Source organism: Zonotrichia leucophrys, chromosome 10 (genome assembly GCF_028769735.1).
Source record: "Zonotrichia leucophrys gambelii isolate GWCS_2022_RI chromosome 10, RI_Zleu_2.0, whole genome shotgun sequence".
NCBI classification, from domain to species: Eukaryota; Metazoa; Chordata; class Aves; order Passeriformes; family Passerellidae; genus Zonotrichia; species Zonotrichia leucophrys.
In genome coordinates, this window is record NC_088180.1 from 11809598 (window position 1) to 11834582 (window position 24985).

Below are 24985 nucleotides of genomic sequence, written 5' to 3' on the forward strand. Positions count from 1 at the left end.
AGAATAGCACACACTTTTTCCTGAAATGTGTTCAAAGATCATCATTCATATGACAGAATTGTGTGTTTGCTCATGTAATTTCTGTTGGATATTTTGGATTTCAGAGAAAACAGGAGCTGCTTGAGAGCAAAGTATTGCTAAAATGATAAACATGCTACCATTTGAATTTTTGAAAGTGGCCATAAAAAGTGACACATCAGTAGTGGATTAACATTAAAAACTCTGGTGTACAACAGGAAGCAGGGTTTAAATCTGGGGAAAACAATAGGCAGTAAGAGCCTTTGTATCTGGGAAGGATTTCCTTGTTTTAAATTTGCTTGTAAACATGGCATGAATTCTGCTGAAACATGTGGGGCAATTTTAGTGATTTACATGTCTGAGAACTTTCCCTGGTGACAAAAATAGCAGGGATTTTATTTTTAAAACTTAAATAAAATCTGATTGCAGGGGGCACAAAGCCTCTATTTCTACCTACTGCATTCAGAGCTGTTAAACTGTAATATTCTCAGTCAGATGTGTAACAATGCTTCTCATTTTCAAAGCCAAATGAATCATACAGAGATACCATACCAACCAGGTTTTAGTCTTTCTTACTTCTAATGAAAATTAATTATTCTTTTAAACCTTATTTCCAAATCTTCTGGGTGTGTAATCTGTCCTGAGCAAATTTCTGATTTTTAAATCTTAATTCCCTGGTTTTCTTCTTGCCATATTCATAAAAAGAAAATTGACTTGATGTTTTAAATTTTTCAGAATGGATGTTTGGTTACCCAGTGGCACAATCACTTCTAGCCTTTTAAAACTTCTTTGTACTTCTAAATTAGTTTAAAGAAAGTTATTTACTTATTAATGATTAATGACATTTAATAATGCAAGATTTCTATGATTTTTTTCTAGCTTGGATCATACCACCTCATATAGCAAGATGTTATACAATATGAAGAAACAATGCTTTGCAACAAGTGCTTGAAATGAATTAATAATCTGGATTTCAAGGTCAGTGGTGCTGTTTGTGCCAAGATTGCTATTGTTGCTTGGCCCTGCTGGTCTCTGCAGGCCAGAAAGGGGCTTTAAAAAAACAGCCAGTTAAGAAACCAAAGTATTGCTTAATGACATACACATGGTGACTGAAGTCATGGTGCTACTGGGAAATTAATCAATTTCTTTAGTCCTCTCATAATTAGGTTTACAGCCTTTAGGGAAGAGCTATGGTTAGGAAGATAGAGAACAAATATTCCAGGGGGGGAAAGGGGGGGTCTAGGGAGAGCCAGCCTTGAAACTCTTTCCAAAATCTGGACAAATGAAAAATAGTCATTATTATGTCAACTGAATTAATATCTAAATCTAAATGCTAATCAGAACTCTCTCTGCAGTCTAAACACTCATTTTACTGTATTTTTTTCCCTAGAAATATGAGCTGGAGGCCATGGAGGCAACTTCTAGACAGGCATTTTCATGCCACTATTTCCTGGGGAGTGCTAGTTTGCCTAATAGAATCCTAAAGGTCCAAAAAAGTCTGCTTCCATGTTGTGCTTTGACATGGGAGTTCAAAAACCCAGAAAATAATTGCATCAAATGCCAAAATTATATACCTAAAGCTGGATATAAAATGATGAGAGGAGTGGTGGATCTTTTACACAGATTCACAGACCAGTTTCAAAGGATTTGTGCAAGCCAAGGTAGGACTGATTAGCTCAGGATGCAGCACAGAGCAGGGTGATTTGCCTTGTTCCAGCAGCCCAGGGTCAGCAGCCTTGCAAGCTTGCCAGGCAGTATTTTCTTTTCCCAAATTAGAAGTTGTGTGTGCCAATAGTAGATTTCCTGGTTAATTCTGGGCTGTAAATTGAGGGAGAGCCAGGTGCCCTGGCCTCATCCAGAGTCAGGACAGAGCTAGTGAGTCCAGGGGATCTCCCTGCCCTGAAATTCAGCAGGAGCTGTGAGTCCCTGGTTGCCATACAAGGGGTACTTGTGACAGTACCCTAGAAAGCAACTCCTCTATTGCAGCATCCTGCTATAAGAAGAAAGGTATGATTTTCACAAATCTAGCAGATTTAAATAAAATGGAAAAACAAACCATCACTATGGGGATGCACTATAATTGCACTCTGTGCAATATCAAGACAGGAAAACATATGCCATAGTTAAAAGAATTTTCTCACTTTGAGACCTTATTTCAATTATGAAAAAAGCAGGAAATTGATTCTGACACTCTTCTACTATTGGATTGAAACATCAGGAAAGTTTCTTTTTCAATTCTTGATGGTCCTTCAGTGCTAATGTGGCAGATGTTCCTCAGCCCAATCAGTGTCAAACACTCCTTGGTTTTGTGCATGCACAAAGTGATGGCTGACAGCACTGAGGGTATGGAGGGAGTGTTCCATGCTGCACTGGTGCAGGCTGCTGCTAATATTAGAACAGAATGAAAGCTCACTTCCTGGAGGCATCAGCAAGCTTTATTTGCAAATTTTTTTCAGTTGCATCAGACATGTGGAATAAATTATCATAAACTGCTTGTGATTAAATGTAAAGTACCAGGGAGGATTTGCAATAGTTAATCCCTTTATTTCTGGAGTCTGTGAAGAGCAAATTAAGCTGAAGACTGATACATAACTGGTTTTCATTAAACTAATGCTCTTATATTATAGAATTGTTTGGTTTAATTATGGAACATAATTTTAGAAATTATAAGCTTTAGAAGTAAGGCAGTCAGCAATGTATACTAGTCTGTAACTGATGTTATTATGCATGAACCACAAGTTTATACTGTGATACTTCTAAAGTGACATTAGAGGCACTAAAACTTATTCCTACATTTCTTAATAAACTAGATATTATTTTGTACCAATATATTAAATGGCTATGATCAAAAGATTTCCCCTCTAAATTCTACTGAAAGAAAATCCTCTATTTCCATATATTTTAATTTCAACAAACTTTTGGGAGACAGTCTTGCTTTCCATTTAACTAAAATAGATGAGATTCTGACATCTGAAAGGATTTACCTCAGCAAATGTGACTCCATGTTTAAAAAAAAACCAAAAAGACATCAAACAATCAAATTAAATTTTGTTAACATGCAAAAAGAATTAACCTCTGGACTGGGAAAGTGTCTAAATAACAAAGAAAGCAAGCAGAAAATAGTAAATGCACTTGGTTTCTCATTCAGTTCCTTGTCTCTTTCTCCTTCTTTTCCCTTTATATACCTACCAAAGGAGCAGTCCCCACTGGTGTTTGTGATGTAAATGTAGCCATGTTTGGAGCTCTGGACAAGAGGCGCTATGAAGAAGGAGTTCTCCTCCTTCAGTGGCAGAACAGGGAGCTCTGGGTTGCTGGAGACTCTCTGGGTGCAGAGAGCAGCACAATTCTGTTGGCTGAGCACATTCTTTGCCCAGCAAAGACACCAGGTTAAGTGGATTATCTGCAGGTATTGAGGTAAACCTCAACCTCTAAGCTTGTGGTTTCATGAGGCAAGGTGAGCTGATCTTGTAGTTTACCACTGCTGAAAGGATAATCTTGTTCCTTTGCTCCCAGCTAACACACCCAGCACTTTCTGTGTGTTATCTAGCCCTTCAGAGAGTCCACTTTAACCTGTTCACCCTACAGGACAAGGGCAGGATTTTCTTGAGTTAATAAATGGAATTGATTAATGAAAATAGGTGATTAGTGCTGTGGTTTGGGCAAGAAGCAAGGTGGGACCATAACAAAGAAGGGAGGAATGGCTTAAAAGAGAATGGAAACACAATGTTACTCTTTTTTGGTTTTTTGTTTTTCTCAGGTTCTTGTGGAACTACACCATGAAAGACAGCCCTGATTTATCTGAGAAGGTATATAGAAGTATTTATTTAGGTAACTGGAAAACACATCATTGTTAAAGCCAAAGCAGTAGGTAGTAGAAGAGCATGGAGAGATGTTTGTGTTGGTATGTGTGCTTCTTGTTTCCCCTATTTATAGCAAGCATTCTTTTTAAATATGTGCCCACTTAGGTAAGGACTTTTCTTGAACTAAATGGCTTTTTTGTGCATCACATGATACCTTTGAAACACTGCTTCTGCATTGAAGGATCAGAAGACTGGAATGGAAAAAGAGGAGACTGTGCACACATCCTTCTTGACAAGGGAAAGCAAAGGCATCTCTAAATTAGGTCTGATTGGTCTGATTTTCTTGTGCATGTCTTCTTTTTCCATCTGGAAATTTCTTTGTTGGAGGAATTTGAGCCATTTCTACATTTGTCCAGGATTTATGGATGTTCAGTAGCTCAGGCAGAGACACTGCAGTTTGGAGATGCCAGATATGTCCATGTTACATTTTCAGAACAGACACAGAGTGCATTTGCAGTAAGTCAGATGTTTTTTGGGCAGTAGCACAGAAACCTCCTGTGGATCTAATATGAGTAGTCTCGATAATTCCAACACAAACCAGAAGCACTGAAATATTTTATAATAAGCATGTAGTTTTCACTGTCCATGAAATCTTGCAAAGTATGGCGGCCAAGCCCTGCTGTAGGGAATTGTGGGGCTGTAACATGCAGGAATAGAAAAGAATGGAAACAAAAGTGCAATATCAGTATGTGCAGTGATCCTGGCCAAAACACAAAACATGGTGCCTTTTGTAAGTAGAACTTGCCAGGGCTATACTGAAGGCTGTGAACATCAATTCCAAGAATGCAACTTTTCCTGGAGGGTAGGAAATTTTTTTTCTGATTTTCTACAAGTTTTGCCCTACTGGATGTCCTCTCTGTTCAGCGGGTACACTGCATTCTCAAGCACTGACATGGAGTTCAGTGAGTTTAAACCCTGGGGAACAATATTCCTTCAAGTTTTGGCTGCAGGCTTTCTGTTCCAAAGCACTTCAAACATCCTTCCCCCCAGGACCCGCCCTGACTTACTGCTGGAGGTGGTACACAATCAGTAGCAGTCTCCTTCAGTCAGATGGGTGTGCTAATAAGCTAAAGACAACATGCAAAGGAAATACTATTCAGAGGTCCTGAGGTCCCAGGGGCTATGACTCAGATTTGGGACAGGGTGCAAGGAATGGCTTTATTTGGTATCTGCTGCCTTCTGCAGTGCCGTGTCATTGTTAAAAGTGAAAGGCTCACGCACCCAACTCTTTTCTCATTGTTTATAAGGGTGAGGTATGTGGATCATACTGCTGTTAAACAAACACAGGCATACAAGGTTTTCCATGTTCTAGGTGTAACTTGGCTAAGGCTGAGGAATCCAGAGCTAAGGCTGCTGTTGCAGACATAATTAACTCCAGCACCATTACGTGTAATGCAGTTATGCAGCTCCATGTGGGCCATCCACTGCCTACCCAGTTCCATGTCATGGGCTCTGGATACTTTTTCAAGTGTATAACTGTATAAAGACCTCAACATCTGAACAATTTCTAAGAATGGGGTGTTTACAAGATAAGAAAGCACAGGTGGGTGCCCTAACTGCAATTGTAGCAGCAATTATCAGCATAATGTGGCACGAGAGGAATAATCACAGTAAATTATGATTATAATCCTCTGACCTGGCATTGATTTACACAAGTTTTATAGCTGTAGTTTCTGAATGCTTGGCAGAGAATTTTGAGCATTCTAAAACCATTCCTTCAATCACATGCTTTAAGCTTAAGGTTATTTTAAAAACTTCTTTATTTGATTCAGGCTTGGGTTAATTTTATAATGAAGGAGACAAGTGCTCATTAACAAAAAACTGATGCTTTTATACTCTGTGGTTTTGCAGCTAGTAGCTGTTATTTGAGGTGAATCACTTATATGAATGCACTAATATCCACCACTGAGCTTGTTACCCACAGCAAGTTTTGGTACTAAATAAATTTTAGCTTTCCTCTGCAGTCCGGACTGAGGTTTGCTCATGTCAGCAACCACACGTGTTGCTCTGCTGGTAATTGTGAGGAGTTACTGAACAAACTCAAGGCAGGGACTGTGCATTCACTTTCTTATATTGCTGTCATGCCCCAATGACCAAAATGGAATACTGGGAATGCTGCATTTAAACCAAGTCTGACAGCAAGGATTAACTGAGACAAGCACTGATTTGAACTTGACTGTGAATGTTTCTGAAATATACAAGCAGGAAAAGGTAAATATTGAATGTGGGGGACATCCTGATCCTTTTATTTGAGCTCACTACTTAGTAGGGAGAGGGAGAAGTTACTTTTGCATTTTATGAATGCCTAAGGATCTGAGCATGCTCTGTCAAGCAGGATACAGAGCAGACTGCAGCTCTGTTCTGTGTCTGTTAAGGAAATGAGCCCCACCTCTGCTAAAATGGGCAAAACATCCTTGGTAAACAGAGCATTGGGCAGAGCTTACACAATTAGCAATTACTCTGTGAACCCAGGCTGGCCACTGCCCAACTTCAACTGAACTTTTATCCTCCTACAACATTCTGTTTAGAAACTATTTTTAAACAATAATACTCTCTAGCAACACCCATCCTAGAGGACATCAACTGCTCTGACTGTCATCTCAATTCCTGCTTAAATTGGCAACGGGAGATGCCACCTCTTACAGAAAAGTCAGTGTCCACTACTTCATATCTTATATATCTTCATTAATGAAAAGGAAACAATTGCTCCCACAATGCTGTATTGTTACACTCAGTCCTGCACAAAGGCTTCTTTAGAGTCATTGTGCCAGTGCATTCTTCATGACAGAAAGTGAGTATGTTGGAAAGCTGTCAGTCAGGGAACCTGAAATCATCTCTGCCCTCGGTTTGGATTTATACTGTGTGGCAGAGACAAGGAGTATTTTGCTGATTCCAGGTTATGCAAGCAAGAATATGCCTTAGTTACCTTTCAACAGTCAATGTCATTTTGTAATTTGACAAAAAATTAGAATCTTTAGTCACCTGCTACTTCTAATAATGTCTTAGAGCACCTCCTGGAAAGTGTTGGCAAAATAATCACTGCTCTGCGACAATTTTTGAGTTCAAATAGATGGGAACTTGCCCAGAATTTCTTGAAACAGTATTAACCACTGATGTTTTCCCAAATCAAATATCTCCTTCCTTTCCTACCAGCATATTTTGCTCTCCACAGCTTGTCAGCACTAACTGGCTGGTTACACTCTAAGCATAGTTATATTGCAGCCATGGTCTCTTTTTGAAAATAGAATTGAAAGCAGCACATGCAAGGAGGAAGTGATGTAGAGAAAACAGGAGGACAGAATTTACTTTTGTTTCATAATCCAATTGCTTTGGACACACTGAATCAATGGGGCTATTCCAGCTCTGAGAATAAGGCCTGCTCATGTGACTACGTGCTTGGAATCCCAAACTCTGCCAATTCATGCTGGCATAACTAAAGAGATTCCTGCCTGTTCTCCTAGATGCTGTCAGGCCACTGGGAGGGGTGGCAGCTGGGCAGTGTTCTTGCCCTGAGACATGCAGTCTGGGGTAGCAGAACAAGCAGCCATAAAATTCAGTTTTTACTGTCCTGTGAGCAGCAGTTGCTGAAGGCTCCAGTTCACAGTCTTTTATGTATTTTGACTTAAGCAGCTGAAAAGGTCACTATCCTGCTAGCACTCATTACTCCAGCAAAAATTGTAATAGGAGCCTCTAAACTAATCACAGGGGGTTAAACCCTGTTCGTCAGAGCTGTCACCAGTATGGATCTGTCAAAATCATTGCTTGTATCCAAGGTCAGTGAAGTCAACTAGCCAATGTGTATTTATGTGCATGTACACACATGCTTTTAAATACACTTCTGCCTGTTAACTACGATCTCCTGGTGAGCGTTTGATTCCTCTATGGTTCTGAAATGAAGCTGGTTTTGTCAGCAGTTTGTCAAATCATATACTGTGAGATTTTCCCACCAAGAGGAGCAGTAGCAGAGCAGCACTGTGGGAAAAGTGATTTATTGCACACATGTTATAAGGGAAGTTGCTCTGAAGAATATTTATATTTATGATTTACATGAGATCATGTGAGGATTTTTTCTCAAGAAAGGAGTAAGAAAAATTTAAATGGATGCAGCTCTGTGTTGGTGTGAGCAGTGGCCATGACTTTTTGTGGGAATATATGAAAAAACCTCAGAACTATTGCTCTGATTTTGAAAAATAATGTAAGAGTTATTTTGGGAGTATAGCCTCCAAATTCCTACCCTTTGGGTGTAAAGCAGGCGAATGTCTGGATTTTCAGAATAAAAAATGCTGCCAGTAGATAAATGTTTGGAATTATTTTGACTGCAGCCAGCAAATATATCTCATCACTATGGTTGCAAAAACAAACACCCACCAAAGAACTGTATCTGACACAGGGAAAATAATTAAGGGAAATGGAACAATTTGCAGCTTGTATTAAATTCTTTGCGTTCCCTCACACAAATCAGTAGTTAGAGGGGTGAACTGTGACCTTGATGTGAATATTCTGTTTGAGTTCTTGCCATTCTGACAGTAGCAAATAGGGCAAACACTACTTAAAAATAGAAAGGAGCTTGAGATGTAGCCTCCTACTCTGAACCATTTTCCATCCCACATTTTTGATAATCGATGTGATTTCAAAAACATAGTTTTGCTTTTGAGTCCAAACTGAAAATAATTTGGTTTTTTACCTCCGGTTTGGATGTAAAGACAACAGAACTTCCCAGAAGCACCTTACTGTAAGGAGTTCTGCCAGCTCAAGTGCAATGGGATCAGTCCATAGTTAAGCAAGCAATGCAGCTCTGTACCACTATAAAAAATAATTTCCTATAAAATATATTAATATGTTTTAAACCCCAAGTGTTTTAATTTAAAAAAAAAAAACAATAAAAGGAAGAAAAGAAAGGCTTGTGTATCCATGGTTAGATAACCATAAAGGAATATAAAATTCATCATAGGTTTTGGTACGTGGGGCACAGCTCACATTGGAATGACTGATGCCCTTCTATATTGATGTGTTGTGCAGCTGCTAAACCATCAGCATTTAGAGCCAGCTTGAACATGAAATTAATGCTGTGTTTTTATGAGCAGGGTTGGTTGTAAGTAGCCATGAAATATTGTTTCTTCCAGGACCTAAGGTGACACTTCTTGGTAGGGCATTCTTGGAGAGAGGAGGAGCCAGAGGAAGACACTGCAGGTACTGTAGAATTAAGTAATACCATGATCCACTTCCAAAATCTTTTTGACATCACCTTACTAAAAAGTAAACTTCCATTTTTAAATTGCGTTCATGGATACTCACAAACCTTACAGCAAGTGATTCCAAGCTGGGAAAGGAGTGAGAAAGTTCTACCTTACCTCTTTTTAAGTATTTTGCACAGGAAAATATAATTTACCTATAAATTTTAGAAAAGTAAGTCATCAATCCATTCACCTCCCCCCTCCTCAGACAGCAGTAGGGTGACATCATATAAAGGGAATGAACACAATGCTGAAAGTGTCCTGCTGGTTTGTATTAGCCTCCCTGATCTGCACATCCTGTGTAGCACCAGTTCAGCTTTGCCAGTTTGAAAATAGACAGATAGTTTGTGTGAACAAGGAGTGAACCAAGAGTTCACTGTGTGGAGAAGCTTCCCAGCACCCACCAAACAGAGAGCAAAGCTGTTGGGAACTTTTCAAAGGTAAATGCACAGTCATTCCTCTTCAGACACAGCGCACTTTCTGTACAAACTTAACATGTCCTCCTCCTTCAAAATACTAACATAGGAATGAGCAGGATGAGGGATAAAAGAGGTTAAAATTATTGTAAGTAGTCTAAGTGATACCCTTCATCCTGTCAGATGTCAAAATGCTTTCTGAAACAGATGTAGCAACTAACCTGGGAACTAAGGAGCAAGTGGGTCTGTAGGCAAGGAAGGGAAGAATAAACCCTGTTGTTTAGAACAAATGGGATAGCATGTTCAGGCCTGAAAGCACAGACTGCTTGCAAAGTTTGGTTTTGTGGGACTTTGATGAGGGTTGTCTGCAGCTCCTGTTACACATGTAAACAGCAAACCCACCTATATCTTATTGATAGTTGTGAAAGCTTCATTCTGTGAGGATGGATTTGAGAACCTCTGTGCTGAGAAGGGAGGGTGGGGTGGCATTTCTTCCCTTGATACAAATTCAGACTCTGATACTGCTAATAACAGCTATATGTGTAACTGTGGAGCTGCTAAAGATGAAATGAAAGGCAACTTAAATATTTTTTACTTCCTGAGTCCAACACCTATACCATCCCTTTTGTCTATTCATTCTGTGTGTGTTAAATTTGTGTATGTTTCAAAGTAGCTAACTTATTTTTAAATGCTGGACAGATGAAAGAAAATTCTGTTTTCCCTTATAGAACCCCTTCTTGAATCCTTTGATAAATTAACTGTGTGAAAACATAATCTTATCCTTAATTTTTAATTCTTTTTTGGAAAGCTTGAGTAACACAGTATTTATGTTTCTATGAGTAATGAAGGCAACAGCAATTTAATAGTAACTTATTTAGTGTGTGTGTGTTACTTATATCTCCACAGTCATCAACTGAAATGGAGGTGATGTTCAGCTGCTGGTGATAATAAAGGTAGTTGTATCACTGTAGTTGATCTCTGGATGCTTTGAAAATTAAGGTCCTAAGGAAGAGTAGAGAAAAGGAAGGAAAACACTAAACAACCTTGTGTTTGGACTGGTATTTGCTGAAAGATCTCAGCCCACTGGTAGGAGGCATGTTGAGCAGGTGGCTGGCAGAGATGGACAGACAGCTGGTTTTGTCTGGCATGCAGGTGTTTAACTTGACTGCCTGCAGGTTAGCTGTGCCATGCCAGATTTTCTGAGGGAATCACCTTGTTTAAGAAGAAGTGGCTCTTGTCCATTCCCATAGTGAGGTCAGTGAATGAGGCTGTGGCTGTTTTCACTTCCTCTCTGCTCATCTCTTTGACACAGTCCCAAAAACCCTAATCACCTGCTGCTGGATTTCGATGGGACAGAAAGCAGGCTTTGCAGGTATGGTACAGTGAGCTTGCCTTTTATTATATTAGAAACAAAAGATGTAACAAAGCCAGATGTTGCTGTGATGTTTAATATTGAAACTACTGTTAATGCTATATCATTCTTCTGAGAGTTCTTCTTGGTTTGATTTTGATAGACTGACAAACATTAGCTGAGCTCTGTGTGCTTTTATTTGAAATGTTTTTCAGTAGTTCCCAGATGAGCTAGAACTTGATTGTAAGTATTTTGGGATTCGCTGCTGTGAAAGTTTTGGGGTCAATCCAAAAGCAAAACTGCAGAAATCGCTGTATAACATCAGCAAAGGCAGTTTGCTCCTTTCCAAGTTGTAGTAAGCCATAAAGTAAATGTTATGCACTAGTAATAGATGTCAACTGAGAATCTTCATGAATGGTGGCAGACACACATGATTAATGTGCTGTCTGCTAGAACAGAGTGTCAAATACAGACTTGTATAAGTAGGTTAAATAAGTTTGCCCTGAGCATAATGTTGTCATCAGTGCACTTTTCCTCTGGTGCTAAGTGTGATTGCAGCCTGACTGATCTGGGAGTGCTGTTAAAGGCAAAGTTCTCCTGTTGCGTTTTTGTTTTGTGACCTGACTGCCCTGTCAAGCAATCATTTGATTACTCTTGCAATTTTTATGTTTCCTGCATGGAATCAGACCTGTAAGAGTGCAGGCAATCTCTCTTAAAGTCAGACATAAATTTCTGATGTTGTAAAAGGAGAGTAGTTGAATGTTGTTCTGACTTTGTTATCTTTAATCAAGAAATATAAATATACGCAGAGTACAATATTTTGATCTTGCTCCACAACAAAAGCTGCATTTCATTACTTTAACTTATAAAGTAATATAACTTATAAAGTTTTATAAGTAAACTTATAAACCCTCAAAATGCTAAGAAAAAGCACCAATACTGTTCTTTATGAATGCAGGTTGTGCAATCAGCCTCCCAAACATGGCACTGAAAATGGAATTCCCACTTTCATAGCTGGCTCTGTAGATTTACCCCACTGAAGTTCTTCAGAAGACAAGCATGCTGGAAAATGCACAGTTCTGGGAGAAGGTAAGGAGAACCCGCTTCTCACCACGGTCCAGCACCCCAGAGAGAAGTTTGCTAAGGTCAATCCCAGCTGGAGCCTGTACTCCTAACCTGAGGTAACCCATCAAATTTTGCTCCTGAAGGGTCATTTTGCTGAGTGCCTCTTAATCTGTTTTTGCAGTCATGCCAGAGAACAAGCTGACAGTCAATCAGCTTAACTTAAAAGAGAGGGTGCAAGCTTTGCTGTCCTCAGTCCTGTGAGGCTGCTCTGGAAGAGACAGTGTGTGTCTCACCCTTCTCCCCTGGGTACTGCAGCTCCCTATAGACTCTAACTGAGCAGCACAAATTACATGTCTGATTGTATCATTACTGGTGTTTTACTGCAGTGACTGGTCTGTTATGCAAGTCTGTGGTTGCACTGGAATCAAAAATCCATATGGCTTGGGGAATACAGGATAGGACAACAATCATTAGTGTAAGGTCAGCTTGAACCCTTAGGTGTTGAGTGGTCACCAAAAATATTTGGTTTCCCTTTAATATACTACACAGCAGATTGCCTTCTTATTCTAAGTGAAAAACTGATATTGAATTAGAAGACCTTGCTCTATATGAAGGAAACTCAGAATACTTAAAATATGGGAACATAAGGGCAGTCATATAGAATGTGAGATATGAAACAAGAGCCAAGTTAAAAAATGATTAGCTGCTTGCCAGCCAAAGAAAACAAGTCTCTGTGAGACCTAACCTGCCTACTCCTCTCCTAAGGCTCATATACCAACTCATGGGAGCTCTCCAGTGGAAATGTACATTTAATTCTGATTTGTTTTACTTGGCAATTGTATTCCTCCAACCGTACTGATTTCTGCATTCAATATTTTAATGATGCATCTCAATGAAAAATACCTAAGATCTTAGTCAATCAGTGCTGAAAAATATTACAAATATCACTTCCATTTAATGACATAAGGCATTATTCCCAATGATTGATTCAGATGAAGAGCAACCAGTGCTGCATATATAATAAGGTATAGGTAAATAATGTATTTACACAGAGGCAAAAAGATATTTCTTGTTTTGTTCTCTATTCATTCCTGATTATTCTTTCTTAGGCTTTTCTTTGTGAATTTATTCTAAGAGATGTTGAGTGCTTTGGAAAGAAAAAGCTAAGAAAACTGGTCAGTATTTTGGGTCTACTTCGAAAAGCATAAACAACCAAACTAGGTTTACCAAGTTAGTGTATTTAAAAGTAGTAATTTAGAGAGCAAGTACTTACTGAATTTCACCAGCAAATCACAGATTTGATGAGTCCTTGAACAATCCTTAGCAGAAAAATTTAGGACTGATGTGAGACATGTCTATATAAAGCTCTGAATGTATATTTGGATAGATTTTTCCACAGCTCTTTGAAAGTCTGGCCTCTGTTTTATGAAGTTTGTTATTTTTTTTAGTTGTGAGAACAGGAGAAAATTATTTGTTATTTACCTTGTTCCTTCACGTGCCAAACATCTCAAATTGAAATAATTTCTGTATTGTTGTGACTCATTCAGTCAGAGAAACTTAATGCATTTTACTCACTTGAATATTTTCACCATCACAATAGTTTTGTGAACTAGTTAAGTGTTATTAACCCCATTTTACAGCTGAAAAACACAGAAATAAGAGAGATGAGAAATGACACTTTCAAAAATGACCTCTAAAAACCATAAGTGTAAAAATTCAGGAGCCCCGTTTGAATGCAGATATCAGTCATTTTGCCAGTGTGTCCTAAGAAATTTAGCAATTTTGGTGATGCATCTTGTGACTTACATTTTAATTTCATTTGCACTTTCACCATATTACTTCAAAATGAAAACCAATGCATACTTTATTCATCAGCCATCAGATCTGCTAAGAATAAATAATACAATACTGACTTCACCATGCTGGTGAGTGCTGTGCTTCAGCTGTTTATTTAGTAGTGGTGCTATTTATAGAAAGCTCCTTCATGTGATGGTGCTGCCAGTAACACAGATGTCCCTTCAATGCACTCTATTTTAAACAGAGGTGAAAGGCGAAGGAAAAATAGAAAAGAACCCACCTTTAATATTTCAATTTAACAATAACAAGCAGGGTGTGGCCACCCTGAAACTGCAGCTTGTCAAATGCTTGGGAGAAGGGAAGGGTGGGAAAGCTCTCTGCTTACCAGTTCCACAGTCTCTTTAGTAAAAACACATCTGACACCAGTGATTGTGGCCTGGGAGATACAGTGAGAATGGGTGGTGCTTTTAGTAATTGCTGTGGATAAACAGTCTTTCTAGCATGTAGAATGTAGCAGTTTTATGAGTGTTAATGTAGTTATATTTTAGAAGATGTGAATGAAAACTCAAGAATTTTTCTCTGTTTAAAAACAAAAAAAATTCTTTCAAATACTGGTTTTGCCCCCAAGGACACTGTGAGACTCTGCACATAAAGTTTATGCAGAAGGTTTCTTCTTTGTGCTCAATCTGCTCTCCTTAAGCTGGGCACTGGGGTATTTTCAGTGTTTAAAATGAGACTTACTTAAGTTACAGAAAATGCTGTTGCTCCTATTTGACAGTTGTTTAATAGTAAATGAAATTCACGAGAACATGGGAAGGTCAAAGAGAGAAAAAATGCCCATTTTACACGTGGATAATCTTCCCTGGAATAACTTGCACTTCGTATCCATTTGGTTTTGAGCTGTGTTCTTTTGTGTATGTGTGTTCTTGTTGTTTCGGGGCAGTGTTGGGGTTTTTGTTGTGTATTTGTGGTTCAGTTTTGTTTGTTTTTAATTAGAGAGTAACAATCTGAACTTTCTATGAACTGTAAATTTAAAGCTTAAATAATATGTATTTACCTGGAATCAGCTTAGTAGAAGCTAAGCTAGCTTCATCCTAGCCCTGGAGGAAAAAAATCACATATATTTCCAGCCAGAATAGACTTCCAGTAACCCACAGTTACCCAGAACTTGCTCTCCAACATATGAGGTCACCTGGAACAAGCACTTGAATTTTTAAATTCTCCTTTTATTGGGATTTATTCATTTAGCTCTGATTCGAGAGGAGTTAGAAATGAAGAAAAAAATATGAGTGCTGTGTAGAATCAGAGTTAATGTGTTCTGCTATTCCAGAAGACTCTACCAAATAACATCCACTCTGTTTTATCTAACTATGAAGGAATTTTATTCTGAGAAAAGGGAGTATTTTTCACAGTGTGTAGCATGGTTGAGTGTCTGCCATAAAATAGACTGGTCATTCCTCCAAAAATGCTACAAGCAGGTTGTAGTGAGTCTAGTATCTAGACAGATTTTGTCTGGGTTCATTCAGCACATGGAAAAAATATTTCATCTCATTTCTTCCCAAACTGACACCACAAAGCCTTTTCATTTATTTTTCCTGACATGTTGTTGTGTTGTTCAATACTGAATGCTGTGTCCCCTGACTTTGGAACAAGCTGGTAGGATTGAGCAGAATTTCCTTTTCACAGAAGGAAAAATGAGATCATAAAAAAGAAAGTTAACTACAGAGCAGTGATTGGGCTCCTTGCACAGAAATGTCAAGCACACCTGAAGCAAATTACTCTGTAAGGCTTGCTAGCCACATACTGTACAGCTATTTTTGTTGCTTTCTATACCTTAAGGCCTCCTACAATAAATCCTCACCTAGTGAGAATCTAGTGGTAAATTTTTCAACTTTAACAAATTATAATTCTGCTGATGGCACAAAATAACTGTACCTTCCCATCTGGGTCATCTCCTTATCAAAGCAGGAAAAGATCAAACCCCTTCCAGAGATAAGCAGCATGAAAAAACTTGCAAGGAAACTAAATATTACAACTTTTTGCTCCTGCAACTTCCATTTGGGTGGGAGTGGGGGAGGAAGGAAGACCTGGAGCCAGCTCAGAGAAGGCTGTAGTGTTTCTGGAATGAATGGGAAGTGCAGGGGTGTAAAACGGAGCTGCTATCTTAGACAGGAGTCAGGCTTTACTTGAACAAGGGAGATCTCTTTCAGAGTTCACTATTGAACTGTGAAGGTAAAAGGAGAACACGATGCATGACAAAGATGCTCAAAAGGTGCAAAAAGCTTGACTTACCACTATTCTTTTGTGTCTGTGATTCTCTTCAATCTCATATCCATGTTAGCAGCTAAGAAGAACGAAAAAACCTACTTTTACACTGATCCATCTTGCTTAACACTTTGCTCAAATTGCTGCATAAGCAGCACCTGAGAAAAAAGTAAATGGGAAAATTTGGGAAATGCAATGATGGCAGAGGATCCTGATAAAATGAGAGCAGAAAATCTGCAAGTCCATCATAAATGTGGGACCACCAGAGCATCCCCCCTCCAACAGAGTCTACTTTGAAGGAGTTAGCAAATATTTTATTCTAGGACTATAGCTCTTATTCTAGTCAAGGACTACAGCAAAAAGATCACAATTTTCCCAAATTCATAGCTGACAAATCAAAGGTCTTTTCATATAAATCTTATCAGGGATTGCTGCTTGCTCACAGTGGCTCAGATGAGTGGCAGGGAATTATCAGTTTTCTGTCATGTCTTTTATCATCTTTTGTGAACCAAGATATCTGCAGATGCTTCATATCTGGGCCTCAAAAATAATTTCTAGAAAAAAGAGTGCCAGTAAAGTGTGACTTCTTACACAGTCCTAGAAAAAGTGAAGGGCAGAGGAGATGGGTGATTCCTCCTAACTGAAATCCTAATTATCAATAATCAACCATGAGTTAACTGGGAGTCACAGCACGTCAGGGGCCATTGGCCTCAGGAGATCTGAGCTTGTTTCCTGCTTTATGGCAGATCTCAGTCTCTGAAGCTGGGCAAGTGATTTAATCACTCTTGGCCATCTCCAGCAGGGGTGATCAGCTCAGACCTTTTGCCTCTATTGCCTCTGCAGGCTAAAGGCTCCCAAAATGTGGCAGTCTGTCGCTGGAGTGTAAGCTCTGTACAGCCTGATTAGACAGGGGCCCCTTGCACAGTCATCTGGCAAACACCATAACACAGTTCATAAATAATCATATTTTACAATAGTCCTTTTCTTCAGTTCCCAAGGAGAAGACGTAACACATTGTGTTAAAGGAACAACTCTCATCTGGTAATATTAAAAATGTTCTGAATGCTCTCTAGTCACCTAAGAAGTCAGATGAAGTTGTAAAATCCCTTTCAACAACTTGGTGTGATTTTAACCTGTCTTCAAGTCTGAGCTTGGAAATTCTTCCTTTGAAGAGAGTTCCTTTGAACAACTAAGATATGAAATTAATTTCTCAAAAAGTTCATGGTCTTTCAGGGTTCCAGGTTTTGTTCTGATATTTATCAGTGACTTTTAGCTTGCCAGAGTCTGCTTGGATTGAATTCATAATTTAAGAAGGGAGGATAAAGTCAGCTATTGCATGTACCTTTAATGCAAAGTGAGTTATTGTATGTGCACTGCAAAATGACAGCAATGACTGTCTGAACTATCCAGGCACAGAGAGCTGTTTCTGTCAAATACTTATGGTGTGACTGAACACATGCTCAAAGTAAGATCTTTGTTTAGTAAATATTGAATATTCCCTAGTCCTTTATATCCTGTCGTCATTTCCTTTGTACAGCTTGCAGCTGTACTTTCAAGCCTTGTACAAAAATAATTGGTTAGGCAGAGTTCAGAAGTGTGTTTAACTATGTAGCAGAGATATTTTTGGTGTTTTTTCCTCTCAACAAAATTCATGGAGTTCTGTATCCAAACTCTGTCCTGCATCCTAACTGGCCTACACCAACATCTGTATATAAAACAGTAGAATCATTCATTATCCATTTGTTGAATGTAAATATACTGTAATGCACATATAAATATATAAATATATACATATATACATAAATATAGATTAAAAATAGGGAACTTGGCTGCCATGTAGTCACTTTGTGGTTTTGGAAAACACAGGCTTTAGGGTGGAGATAGCCATTGTATTGCATTAGCTAGTTTCTCACAGTGTGAGAAGCAGCAGCTCAGAACTCTTTGGTCCATACAGTAAAACAGGAAAGCATGCAGACCCGTGTGTTTCACCAGACCTCTGAAAAGGGGTGGGTGGAAGGGATGATGGCTAATTCAGAGGTGTCACAGGTTCCTGTGAGTTGGGCAGGAATGGGAAAAGAGGGATTTTGTGTAGTGGTGAAGCCTTGCAGGGAGGAACATCCACTGAGGAGGGTGAGGAGGGAAGGAGCACTGTTCACCCTCAGTGTTCACAGGACTTGCTCCATGGCAATGCCTCTGTGTGTGCTGGGTTGCAGAACAAACATGGAAACCACATTATTGCAGGGTGGTTTTGTCAGTTTTGAGTTGTGGGCAGAGCACACAGGTTTTGGATTGAAATCTTTGTTTTATTTGCTGCCCAATTCATATTGAAATGCGTTCATTTCTTAGTGATTTTTTTTTCTGTTGTGTTGTCCACCTGGCATGTTTCCATTCTCTGAGTTGAATGTGCAGTGACTAACACTGACAGAGTTAATTAATTGAATAGTAAACATCTGTGTTAGGGCTGCTGCCTCTCTCAATTCTCACTCTTTTTAAGCTCAGCCAGAGGACTTGGGCTGTGTAGGGCTGGACAGAAGAGGAGTTTGGATGTTGTTAACATCTCTAAGTTAGGAAATGTATTGAAGGTGTAAGCACCACTCAAGTATGCTGCTGAACACTTATAAGTCACCATGATTCAGCTCAGTGGCCTACAGGTGGAAGGCAAGCCATTATTTTCACTTTTTTTGCCCTGTAGAATTCATATGGGCTTCAAAGTCAGGGGATGAAAACCTGAAAATTCTGAAAATATTTAAACTCATTAGTTCCTGAGAGTTGTTCCATAAATGATAACATAAAAGCCACAGAAAATAAATAATTAAAAAAACTCCAAACAAACTGACCAGCAACTTAGATGAGGAAGAATTCATGCTCAGTTCTCTGGGAAGACTCCCAGCCTATGAATTGTAATCCTGAATGGATAGTGTTCAGCAGGCAGCATCCTATTTTCCATCCTTACCAACTCAATTGTTGTGATTCATCCAGAGATGGTTTTTTTCCAACGTTAAGATAATGGAACAGCAAAATCTTCCATTAATATGAAATTCAGAGCCTCTGACTGAAATTGAAATTATTCTTTTGACAGAGTAGCAAAAGAAAGATGATAAATAACATTATCACACCAAGGGAAGCAATACATTTGCAGTGTCAAGGGTATCAAACCAATGATTAGCATATTCAGTTTCAAATTAACCTCATTATAAATTGTAACTATAAAATCTCTTTTGAAAAATTACTTCAAAACTGAACCTTACTCCAGACAGATAGCTGGAATTTGACCTCTTTGTAATAGCTTTATTTTTTCCCTTTTTCTTTTAATTCATTATGTTGTCGCTAATAAATACAATAATCTGTGTCTTCTGCCAAAGTACTTCACAAAATATTATCTGTCTCCCAGGAGAAGTGAGGAGATAAGTTTTGTTTGTTTGGAGTTTTTTAAAAGTGAATTTAAAAAGAAAAAAAATATTATATAACATGTATTTTATGATTCATCAGTCTGAGGCCATGTTAAGAAATAAGAATTGTTTTATTGGTGTTTTACTGCCAATTCATTTACATCACCAATTATGTTGCAGAAATAAAACTGGTTCAGGAAGGCTCAGAGCCTGGATCACAGCTTCACAGCCCTATCCCCTGGTGGGAATTTTACACAATATTCCCCCAGGTGCTGCAGCTGGGTCAGCAGCTCTCCTGGGAGCTCGGGCAGAGACAGATGGGGCTCTGTGGGAGCTGCACAGCTTTAGCCCTGCTCACAGACACCATCCAGGGCCCAGGAAGGGAACATCTCTCTATTTTCTTCAGGCAGAATACAAGCAGGAGCAGATCTGTATAACGGCTTTTCTGCTGCACAGTTCCCCAAGGCTGTTGCTCAGCTGGAAGCAAGGGTGGGTGAGTCAGCAGTCTCTGTCCTTAAGGTGTCCTTATTCTGTGCTCTATTTAGGCAACAAAACTGTTGGATTTTTCATTCAGATCCATGATCTGTGGTGGTGAACATACTGCACTGCTATTTCCAGAATAAAAAGTTGTCAGTGTAGCAACAAGGGTGGCTCTAGCAGCACAGATTTTGAGGAGTAATTTTTTTCCTTCTTTTCTCAGGACTCTGGATTAAGCTCTCTCAGTGTTATCTGGCTCTCTCACCTGTTCCAGCTGCACTAGCAGGGCTGTATTTAGTTTTCAAGGTTCAAGGTTACCTTGAGGCTAGATTCAGACCATGGTCAAGAAATGTAAATATGTGAAAGGCATGTGAGCACGTTTGGGAAATGCCATATGGTGTTCTTCCTCCTCCCCATCCTTGCCAGTGAAAGCCTGCTGACATTTTTGCCTTGAATTCTCTAGGAAAGAACAGATAAACACCAAGACAAAACTGCAGCCTAACCAGGCTCAAGCTCAGATGAGAGTTTATCCCTCTTCTGAAAACCTTAATCAGGCCAAGCTTACATGGGACTGGTGTTTGCTGACTTACTGTTCCTGCCTGTCCTTTGGGAATCATGGAGAGAAACACATCCCAGGGCCGTCAGAGATGCATCCAGGCTGCTTTAACCTGTTTTTAGTGGCTCCTGGCGTATGTCTGCATTGCTCAGTACAGATACCTGTTTTGGCTACAAGTAAGTTTCCTCCAGAGCCTGAGCCAGCACGGCTGTGCCAGGGGGGCTTTGCATAAAACTGATTGTCATGTGCTGCTACTTCTGTGTGCCACACTCTGGGCTGCACAACCCCACTGTCTGCTGCAGAACAGAGGTAACTCTCAAACTGTTCTGCCTTGAGGGGCAAAGCTTTGCTGTCCTCATACATGCTCAGGATTTCTTCTCATTTTAAATTTTTTAGTCTGTGTAAATGCTTCAGGTTATTTTTGCCTTTCCTTTTGACAAACTGACGAACTCACAGAGACAAACTTACATCTTTCCCACCAGAGAAATCAGCCCATACTGTTGTTAGTAGTGCTGAATTATGGTCATGCAATGAGAAGAGTTGGAGATCTCCCAATATCTTCCTTTCTGATACAAGAGACAGTCATCCAACAGCCAGGTATGATGCAGTGCTCCTGTTCTTGTCCTAGAGATCCTATTCTGGTGATCAAAAATCCCAGCATTGTGCAGGATTGCCCTGGAAGCCCCAGTGCTTACTGGGAATGGCTGCTCTCAGTCCTTTTCTTCCCCTTTCCACCTCCCTGCTTTCCACACAGCACCTGCTGCCCACCAAAAGTGGGTTCTGTGGGCTCTGAAGAGGGCAGGATACATGTTTCAAATCTAACAGAAGTACAGAATTCACAGGGCTATGGCTTTGTGCATCTCCAGGGAATTCAGAGTTGTATTGCAGTGCCCAATTTCCATAGCTGATTGGCTGATTTCAGGGACTCAGTTCCACCACCAAGTCTCCTGTGCAGCATGTGACTGGCTGGATGGTACCCCACATATTGATTTTAATTTGAGGAACTGATCACTCACCTGCAACTTCTAAAAGTTTAAATTTAGTTTGCTATTATTTGGTTTCTCTTGTCTGAAAATTCCCCTGGTAAAAACATTGTGCTTGCTTTAATCTCCTTTCCTGCTTCCTCAGCTGCCTCCAGCCCATTTGAGCTGCCCCTCTTGCCACCCTGGTTCAAGTAAGTAAGTCACAGAGCTGACCCAGAATCACCTAAATCAAGGTTAAAACTTCTATCAAAGTTTTTTATTTCTATTTCTAAATTGTAGCCACATTTTCCAAGGTAAAGCTCATCTATTTCTTTTCCTTCATTCTCATCCTTGCTTCTTTTTTCACACTTTCAGGCGCAGCTCTCTGAAAGCTGGTTTCAGTGTTGATGTAAAACTTTAACAGTTGGCATTTGGTCTCACTCCCACTCAGCATTTCTTTATTTCTTTAGCTGTGATCCTACAACTGTGTGTGGGCTTATGTTAAAAACCAGATCACTGAAATGGTACAACATTTATTGAGGCAGGGAGGGAGAAAGAACAAACTTGGTAAACTGACTTCACCAAGGTCTCTTAGAGGATTCATCTTCCTTCTCTCCCTTCATGGCTTTCTCTCCCCTCCTCTCTATCTTTGCCCACCTGCCACTTGTAGATCCCATTTCTTGCAATCAGCTCCTCACACCCTGTGTTTACAGAAGTTAACAAAGTTAACATCATGTTAACAAAACTTTCTGTCTTTGTCTTGTGCACCTTTTCACCAGGACAGAGAAAAGTGTATTTGTACTACTGGGGCATGTAGTAGACAGAAAACAAGCAGCACATCAGGTTAACCCAATTGCAGTTCTGTATTGTAAGGAGGATGTGTTAATGGGGCTTTTCAGGGAAGCCTGTTTGCCTCTGAGTGCTCATGGAGGATTCTGGATGGTATAATGACAGAATTTTCACATGACCAGAATTTCATGACATCATTTGTTAGCATATGGAATGCCACAAGGGAGTTCTACTTTATTTAACATAGTAACAATGAACAGCTGGCTGCATTACAGTCCTCTGTGTCAGAAAGGATACAGTCAAAATATATTAGTCTAGTTTAAAACATTCAAATTACTTTTTTGTAGGCTGGCCAGCATGCCCCGTGAGTGAGCAAAAACAAGGAAAAGACAACTCAATAGTGGAAATAAAATGTCAAACATAATGAGAGCCTGAGGTCCAAGCAGAAGAAATGTTGCTATGAAAGGTGTTAGAGGGATTTAACCTATTTAAGGGACATGGATTTTAAAGGTATCTAGTTTCCAGGACTGCTCTGTTGTCTACCAGGACTTTTAAGCCAAGAGTTATATATGATACAATGTTGATATCACTATTCTGATAAAATTATGATTTCACTTGTCTGAAAATTCCAGTGTTAAAATGTCAACTATTAGCTCCTTTTGCAGCTCTGTGAGTTTAGCAGGGACATTTGATCATTCCCAGCTCCTGGCATTGCCTTATTTGCTGGGGTTGTTCTGGAGCACCTCTGCTCCCTTCCCCTGCAGCCACATCAGCATCATTGCAGCTGCAGTGAGGGCACCAGACAGCTCTGACCATTGTGTATTCTATAGAGAATTTTAGAACCTTATGCACATTAGCACTGTGTGGTGTGTCCCAAAATGTGCCATGTGCAGTTGGAGCCCCTGTAATGGCAAACAGACTGTGAGCTGCTTCTTTCCCTGTGCAGCCTTTATCAAGTTTCCTAGTTTTTCCAAATCTCAGCTCACCAACTAGAGAATTAGGATTAAGCATTCATTTTCTCATGTGTTTGATGGATGTACAGAGTTCTGTCATCTAGCATTTGTTTTGATATGTCATTTGTCATAGCAAAACAGAAATACTCTGCACAAACCTTCATTCATGTTGGATTTTTAGTGAAGTTTACTCAAGTACATGCAGTATTATACAAGTTAATAATAGGAAGAAAGATGTCACTTCTTGACAGTTTTTTGGTATTACCCACAGACCTTTTCAGGGTGCTTTGCTAATGCAGGTTTACAAGCTGAAAAGGACATTGTGTTACCACAGTTGCTATAAAAGATCTTTCTGTAGTATTAAAACATGGGATTGACAGGAAGATTTCTCTCATGATTGGCCTGATTTTTTGTTGCTTTAAGTATGCATTGTTATACCTTGGCATTGGTATTCTTCTAATAGTTAACAGAATAACACTGCCATTAGCTTTTCTTGCCACTAGGCAGAGTTAGACATATTCAGGAGCTGGTGCCTTTGGGCATTGGTGTTTGCATTGCTTTTTCCCCAGCTTACCTGCTATTCTGCTTTGGAGGCAGATGGCCAGAAAAAGAAAGGGTTTCCAGATCTGGCCTTACAAACTGCTGAATGAACAACCACTTGAGGTTTTAGTGCACAATTAAATGTGACTTTGTCATACTTTAATGGCCAGATGAAAGGGGATTCAAAATTGGGAAGGGAAAGAAAGAAGAGCAAAATGCAGCAATAGTCTTGAGGTATCATCCTCAAAGGAGGTTTTCAACAATTGGATAAAGGACTGAATGATATCTTACAGATTTTTTTTTCCTTCAGAAACATTTTTCTTATCTGTCCATGACATTGAGAGGGAAACACTTTCCTCAGCCCCAAAGTGAAATGAAACAGAATTTATCCTTACAGTTCCCCTGAAACAAATACAAAGAGAATGACATTGTCTCACATCTTAGAGTTACTGATGGGGAAAGTGAGGACTGAAGTGGTCAGGGTGGGTGAAATCTGCTGAAATGCACTTTTGGAAATGGACTGGAAAATACAAAATGCAAAGGCTCTGCCAGTCTGCAGCAAGAAAATTACATTCCAGCTTTTCAAGCAAGAGACGTTGAAACAGAGCTGCTGCTCTTAAACACAGCTCCTTGTGCAGAGGTGTTAAATCAGTTTATTTACCTACCACAAACATGACTAGAATGTGTGAGGAGGAAGGTGCCTGCCTCCTGCAGCATCCCAGCTGAGGACACAGGCAGCAGGATGTGCAGGCAGCGCTGGTTAAGGGAGGGATGGAAACAGGAACTCGACTCAGCTCAGTCTTATGATGGGAACAAGTGAATTAGAATAAGAGATGTAGAATTTCATGTTGATTTGAACATTTCAAATTACAGAAAGGACACAAATTTAATAAAAATTTTATTGTCTTCAGAATAATGGGGAGATTTGTTATGGTTTTTGTGTGTCAGAAAATGCTGTAATTAAGACTGCACTATAAAAACAAGTGAGACGAGAGTTATTTTTAAGGTTCTCAAACTCTTTGACAAATTCTCCTTTTAAACTTTCTTGCTTTCCCCAACAGTGGGTAAAAAAAATTATATGATGTAACAAAAAATCATAATTGCAAGCCCTTATAAAGCTTGTTTAAAAAAAAAAAGTAGAAAATTAAATAAAATATATATTCTGATTCCAGTTTGCATAATTTAACAAAAATAAATTTAGGCCTCAGTGCGAAAAAGTAGCTCCCATATAGCATTTTCTATGCCTACATTTTTTAGAATAAAATGTAGTCATAGAAAATATAAAGAATAAAATATAAAGAATAAAATATAAA

General features: G+C 39.3%; 2 long non-coding RNA genes across 2 annotated transcripts in view; both read left to right on the plus strand.

Moving 5' to 3' along the window:
• The first annotated feature begins 897 nt into the window (after positions 1-897).
• LOC135452521 (uncharacterized) lies at positions 898-9068 on the plus strand. Its single transcript, XR_010441642.1, has 3 exons — positions 898-996; positions 3776-3824; positions 9002-9068. It is a non-coding gene; the product is annotated as an uncharacterized LOC135452521 (long non-coding RNA).
• Positions 9069-11798: 2730 nt separating this feature from the next.
• The window catches only part of LOC135452520 (uncharacterized), a 32492-nt gene continuing 19305 nt past the window's right edge, over positions 11799-24985 (plus strand). Inside the window, exon 1 of the long non-coding RNA XR_010441641.1 lies at positions 11799-11968. This is a non-coding gene — a long non-coding RNA (uncharacterized LOC135452520). The remainder of the gene's footprint in view (positions 11969-24985) is intronic.